The sequence below is a fragment of the Heloderma suspectum genome, chromosome 3 (genome assembly GCF_057233095.1).
Source record: "Heloderma suspectum isolate Gila_16-S chromosome 3, 16-S_ref, whole genome shotgun sequence".
Taxonomy (NCBI): Eukaryota; Metazoa; Chordata; class Lepidosauria; order Squamata; family Helodermatidae; genus Heloderma; species Heloderma suspectum.
The window spans coordinates 56,709,174-56,716,591 of NC_139460.1; positions in this window are offsets into that span (position 1 = coordinate 56,709,174).

Sequence of the window (7,418 nt, forward strand, 5' to 3'; positions counted from 1 at the left end):
GGAGGAGCCTTCGTGGAGGTGGTCCTCAGCAGGGGTGGTAGAACGGCCCTGCTTCTCTCTCCTACAAAAACACAAGAAGAGCCCTGCTGGATCAGACCAAGGGTCCATCTAGTCCAGCATTCTGTTCACACAGTGGCCAACCAGCTGTTGACCACAAACCCACAAGCAGGGCATGCAATAGCACCCTTCCACCCATGTTCCCCAGCAACTGGTGTACATAGGCTCACTGTCTCTGGTACTGGAGGTAGCACATAGCCATCAAGCCTAGTAGCCATTGATAGCCTTTTCCTCCAGGAATTTTTCTAACCGCCCCTTAAAGCCATCACATTGGTGGCCATCACCGCATCCTGCATCACTGGTAGTGGATTCCATAGTTTAACTATGTGCTGTGTGAAGAAGTACTTCCTTTTATCTGTCCTGAATCTCCCACCAATCAGCTTCATGGGATGACCCTGGGTTCTAGTATTATGAGAGAGGGAGAGAAATGTGTCCCTATCCACATTCTCCACAGCATCCATAATCTATCATGTCTCCCCTTACCCTCCTTTTTTCCAAGCTTAACAACCCCAGCTGTTGTAACCTTCTCTCATAGGGGAGATGCTCCATCCCCTTGATCATTTAGTTGCCTTTTTCTGCACCTTTTCCAGCTCTACAATATCTTTTTTTAGGTGTGGCGACCAGAACTGTACAGTTTTCAAAGTGTGGTGGCACCATAGATTTGTATAGGGGCAGTGTGATATTGGCAGTTTTATTTTCAATTCCATTTCTAATTATGCCTCACATGGTGTTTGCCTTTTTACAGCAGCCACACACTGGGTTGACATCTTCATGGAGCTGTCCACCACTACCCCAAGATCTCTTTCCTGGTCAGTCAGGGCTAGCTCAGATCCCATCAGGCTATACCTGAAGTTGGGATTTTTTGCCCCAATGTGCATCACTTTACACTTGCTTACAGTGAACCACATTTGCCATTTAGATGCCCATTCTCTCAGTGTGGAGAGATCTTTTTTTGGAGCTTTTCACAATCCGTTTTTCTTTTAACCACCCTAAAGAATTTGATGTCATCAGCAAATTTGGCCACTTCACTGCTCACTTCTAATTCCAGATCATTTATGAACAGGTTGAAAAGCACTGGTCCTAATTCAGATCTCTGTAGGACCCCACTATCTACTTCCATCCATTGGGAGAATTCACCATTTATTCCTACTCTCTGCTTTCTGTTCTTTAACCAGTTACTGATCCATAAGAGGGCCTGTTGTCTTATTCCATGACTGCCAAGTTTGCTCAGGACCAGGAGTCTTTGGTGAGGGACTTTGTCAAAAGCCTTTTGGAAGTCCAAGTAAACAATGTCTACCAGATCACCCCTGTCTACATGTTTATTGACACTGTCAAAGAACGTTAAAAGGTGAGACAGGACTTAACCTTTGTAGAAGCCATGCTGATTCTTTTTCAGCAGGGCTTGTCCTTCTATATGCTTACTAATTTTGTCTTTACTAATGCTGTCAACCAATTTACCCAGAACAGACTTTCAACTAACTGGCCTGTAATTTCCCAGATCCCCCCGGATCCCTTTTTGAAAATTGGTGTTACATTGGCCATCTTCCAGTCCTCTGGTATAGAGGTTGATCTTTGGGGCACGTTGCATATTTTGGTTTGAGATCAGCAATTTCATATTTGAGTTCTTGGAGAACTCTGGGATGGATACCATCTGGGCCTGGTGATTTCTTTGCTTTCAATTTATCCAGACGGTAGAGAACTTCATCTTTTGTCACCACTATTTGCCTTCCTGAAAACATCAGTTCAGGCACAGGTATCTGTTCTATATCTTCTGCAGTGAAAATGGATGAAAAGAATTCATTCACCTTCTCTGCAATCTCCTTGTCCTCCTTCAGTACCCCTTTAATGGTGTTTTCTTCACTTGGGCAAGACTTCCATTTTCTGAAAAGAGTGTTAAAGTTCCTGTGTCTGAATATGAGTTTGGTTTATTAGCCAGGATAAGGGATTTCAGTAGACTTGACTCTAAGATTTATTTATTTTTTCATTCATTCATTCATTCTTTCATTCATTCATTCAAAGTATGTGTAATGCTATACACATCAGCCCAAAAGGCTCCCAGAGCGGGTTATATATAATCAATAAAACTGTGTGTGTGTGTGTGTATTTATATGCAAGCAGGTTGACCAATATGAGGCCACCAGATTAAAGTGCAGTTGGGCCTATCTTTTCAAAATTAAGTGGATGAAATATTAACTCTAGTCATGGTGAACATTTTGATAGTCACTATAAACTTACCATATTTATCAATGATAGGAAATATGTCTGTTGTTGGTTGTGTCATAGAAAACAGTTTGTTATCATCTTTTATATTTTAAAAATGTTTTAAATGTGAGTAATTACCTTTATATAATTTTTGTTTGTGTTTTTAGAAACCCCCAAAGAAGGAATTGTATCTCCAGTACATGTGGGCAGAATAAATACTTCAGGCTCTTTGAGAATCACTTCTCTCTTGTTTTTGTACGGCATCCAGTACTTTTCCCTTTTGTTGGTTGTGTGGGAGATAAAACCCACCAACATCTGGAGGGCCACCAGTTCCCAACCCCTGGATATGATGAACAAGAAAAGGGTACATCTCAAGAAGTCATAGGCACAATGGCCTCCGCTGCCAGGATTCATTGAGCAAGCTAGATTTTTGCAGTATATCCAACAAATGTTGGATGTGAAGAAAATGGTGCATTGAATGTCCTCACCACAAGCTGTTTTGACTCGGTTTCCACTACACAAATGCCAGAATCCAATGGGGTGCTTAGTTACACTAAGCCGATTCTCTTCTGCCCCACCAATTGCATTGTGCAAGTGCCCCTACCGCTTGTGCAATGGCAGTTTAGGTTGTGTGGGAGCACCCTGAAAGGAGCAGAAATGCTCATTTCTGGAAGGAGACAGGTCAGTGGAGCTCCATAAGGGATCTCCATCAACCTGCCACCTTCCAGAAATGCTCGTTTCAGGGCTTTCCCTTGGACGCATTAAATCTCTCTTCTGTAAGCAGTGGGTCCTGCTTGTGCAACGGAATTTGTGGGACCCACCACTTGTGGAAGGGAATCAGCAGGGTGGAAAGGGAATCAGTGGTATGTAAGTGCCCCTTGGGTTCCACTCAATGACCCCCAAAGTCAATGTAACTTTGGAATAAAAAGTGGTTGTTTGAAATGAATTTGACATCAGTGTGAAGATTCACATTGATGAAAAGGTAATGGCTGCTGAAGCAGTCCTGGGCTTGAATTACCCTTGGCTTCCACTGTCATCAGTATGGCGACTTACTCTCAAAGGGCACTATCCAGTTGTGCCCCCAGCACTAGTGACATTGTGCTAATGCAAACCAATGTTTGGGCAACTTAATTAGTGCTTACTCGGGCAATGGGGAAAAGTGAAATTTTGGTGGCAAATCACCACTTTTTCCTGTTGCCCAAGCAAGTGCTAGTTATATTGTGCAAGTGTTTACAGTAGTGCAAGGTCATTAGCACTAGCACTGAGGCACAATTGGATACTACTCTTAGCTTCTGGGTGTTGCTGAGTGAATCCTGTCCCAGCACTGGAGTATTTTAGGATTAAGCAAAAACATACATAAAAGTGGGCTTGTTTGTTTTTACTAGCAATTGCATTGGAAATGTTGCTATCGCAGAGGATAAAGGCATCTCATGGATTACAAATCTTAGTTTCTAGTGTCTTATGTCTTCGATATCAAAGCAACATGGCATAGAGCTTTGAAAAACACGCTCCCTTTTTCAGATTCAAAGAGCTACATAGAGGAAGGAGGATGGCTGTGATCAGTGATTCAGCCGAATACTGCCATTCTTGGACCACTACAGAGAGCAACAAGAAGCAGTGTCTCTTTTTTTAAAAAAATGTAAGCAACACATTGGTAGGCAAAGAGATATCAGATGATAGCAGCAGGTGTGTTCCAGAAGTGTTTTCCAGAACGCCCACTGATATCTTGGGTTTAAAACCAGGGACTTTGTGTTTTGCTATGAGATCATTATATACAAATGGTAAAAAAATCAAGTGGTTTTCACATAAGCAAAAGATCAAAGAAGGGAGATCTCAGAGGAGGATGTAGCCAGGGTTGGGCCCAAATGCAGAAGCCATAGTTTCTGTCTTCTTCCAGTACCAAGCTATTCCCCCAGGAGATAACTTTGGCTATTTGGTCCTACTCTTTCTAGTTCCTACCTGGAGAATGTTTATTTTGTCTCATTCCTAGTATGCAAGCTTGGAAAGCACTATACATGCTCAGAAATATCTTGCTTGGAGAACAGAATCAGCCTACATCCATATGTTTAAAATGGGAGTGATCATCAGTGTAAGGGCCCAGACAGACATTACTTTAAATCTGTCTAGCAGCTACAGCTTTTACATTTTTTAGGGCGCAATCCTATGCAGGTTTAGACAGTGAAAAGGCCTACAACTCCTAGCATTCCCCAGCCAGCTTTGCTGGGATTTGTAGGGCTTTTCTCTGTCTAAACATGCATAGGATTGCACCCTTACTCTAGGATAGGTGCAGGGGCTCCAATTTGGATTAGGATCTTAGTATGAGGTTAGCAGGACTCTTAAGATCCAGATTGGAGGGTTCTATACCTACTCTAGAGTAAAAACGGGAGGAAAAGATATAGCTGCTAGGCACAGATTTAAAATAATGTCTGTTTTGGCCCTAAGAGCTTTTTTTACATGAGTCTGTTCATCAGCTGTTATTCCTTCCTTCCTTCCTTCCTTCCTTCCTTTCCTTTCATTTCTATACATCCCAATAGCCAAAGCTCTTTGGGCGGTTCACAATAATTAAAACCAAACAGCACACAATAAAACAATACAAAATATATAAAACATTAAAAGCACAGTAAACAATACAACCAGAATAAAACCAGAATAAAACCTAGCAGCAGTGCCGGGATTTAAAACACAGATTTAAAACAGCAAAGCTAAAAGTCTAAAAAGCTAAAATGCTAAAATGCCTGGGAAAATAAAAAGGTCTTCACCTAGTGCTGGAAAGAATATAATGTAGGTGCCAGGTGAACCTCACTAGGGAGCTCATTCCCAGCCGGGGTGCCACAGCAGAAAAAGCCCTCCGTAGCCACCCACCTCACTTCCTTTGGCAGGGACTCATGGAGAAGGGCCGCTGAGGATGATCTTAAGGTCCGGACAGGCACATATGGGAGGAGGCGATCCTTCAGAGAACCTGGCCCCAAGCCATTAAGGGCTGTGAATGTTAATACCAGCACTTTGAATCAGGCCTGGAGATGGACTGGCAGCCAGTGCAGCTGGAAAAGTACTGGCATAATATGAGCTCATTGGCCAGTCGCTGTTAACAGTCTTGCTGCCCTATTTTGGACCAGCTGAAGTTTCCGGACCATTTTCAAAGGCAGCCCCACGTATAACGCATTGCAGTAATCCAGACGAGAAGTTATCAGAGCATGGATAACTGTAGCTAGGCTATCTCTGTCCAGATAAGGGCGTAGTTAATCCACTGTATCTACTTTTGGTTTTGATGCAGAACTGAGATCCGAGCACTACACAAAGAATATTTCCTTTCCTGCTTTTCCGTTACATAACCTCTATGTGGCATTGCGGTATAGGTAGGCATGGCACAGGCACCTGACGGGGTCCAGGAGTCTGTCGGGCTCCCCACCACCCACACTCCTGGACTGCACATGCTGAGCCTCTGGCCTCGCTCACCCCCACTTGCGCCCTCCTGGACATTCCCCGTACTCACCAGGACCCATACATGAGCACCCACCATTTTCCTGAACTTGTTTTTACAAAAAAGGAAGTCTTTAAAAAAGTGCATACTTAAATATGCACAAATTTGAACTGGGAAAGGCTGATCTATACAAATATTAGAGGCATAAATGGCCCATAATTGCATATATCAATCTTTCCCAGGCTGAATTTGCACATATTTAAATATGTGCATTTTTAAAAACCTTCTTTTTTCCTAACAACAAGCTCAGGAAAACGGCAGGTGCTCGTGGATGGGATCCAGGGTGCGGGTGGGCGGCTGGCCAAGCTTGTGGGGCTCGAGTGTGGGTCCGGGGGTGGGGGCCTGAGCGGGTGCAGTGCTTCAGTGGGCACCCGTCAAAACCAGATGGGGGTGGGTCTGTCCATCCCTATGTATGGCACAATAGCGCAAATACATAAGATGAAATTGTGCTTCTTTTCACTTTCGCAATTAATTGCTGGTTAGGCAAAGAAGCAAAACTGGAGGGTCACAATGGCACCTAAAGAACCCATAAACAACTGTGAGTAGGGAATGATTAGTGCATGATAAATGCTTCATGTAGAAAAAGCCCTAAGTTGTAGAAAAGGGACTTTTGTGTCTTAATGCATTGAAACCCTCAGAAACATCAGACATATAAAGGCTGTGGAAATATTACATGGGTGGGCAGTCAATGCACACAGATACGGAAATGGGATCGCACATGCTTATGCCAGATGGTCTTTCTTTCACCTCTTGTGCACATTTGACATGATGTGCAAGCATTTATTTTTTTTTACATATATAAGCTCTGTATGACACAATGAGGAACGCTTCCAAAAGCTGTGTCCCCAATTACATGCACAGAGCCTCTCCATGTGCAAATCCACAAGTTATGTTGGGGGCATGGTCCTCTTCCCCTTTCTGCACATGTTGACTGTACACATTTTTGTACATTCCTCAAGGCCTGACCATTTCAGAGGACAACACAACCTGAGAGTTTTAATGTCTCTTGTTCTATACATGAATACAGCCAAGCCACTCCCAGGTGTTTCATCTTAGGGTGCCCTCGGTCCTGTGCAAGAGATCTCATGGCCTGGGATCCATCTCAAACCCTATGGAGGGCAGAGCCATTAATCAGGATCTCCTGGCTAGGACCAAAGAATGGATCCATCACAAACACCATGGAGAGCCTGTCTGACTGTTTCTGCCCACTTGCCAGGCACAGGATGTTGATTTATAGGCAGTGGTCCAGCTACTATTCAAGTCTGCCACTGCTAAAGGGGATATATAGGCTTGGGCTCCCTGTCATTACTGAACTAATGCTTAAGAGCAGCAAACAAAATTGCAGAAACTAGAGCTGGTCTATCAGTAGAGCTCTCTGCTCAGAAAAGGTTTTTGTTGTTGACTGTCTCTATATGAACTGCCTTTTAAAGGGGATTATTACATTCACAAACTAGATCAAACACCTGTCTAAGTATCTCCCTCTACTGACATGAGTGATCTATCTATCTATCTATCTATCTATCTATCTATCCATCCATACACACACACACACACACACACACACACACACGAGGTGTTCCACAATTTTGCAACCACCCGGACAGTCAGCAGGAAACATCCCCCACTTAAATCATTAGATGTCATTAGATGGCCGGAGTAAGTTGCCTTTCATCCTGCT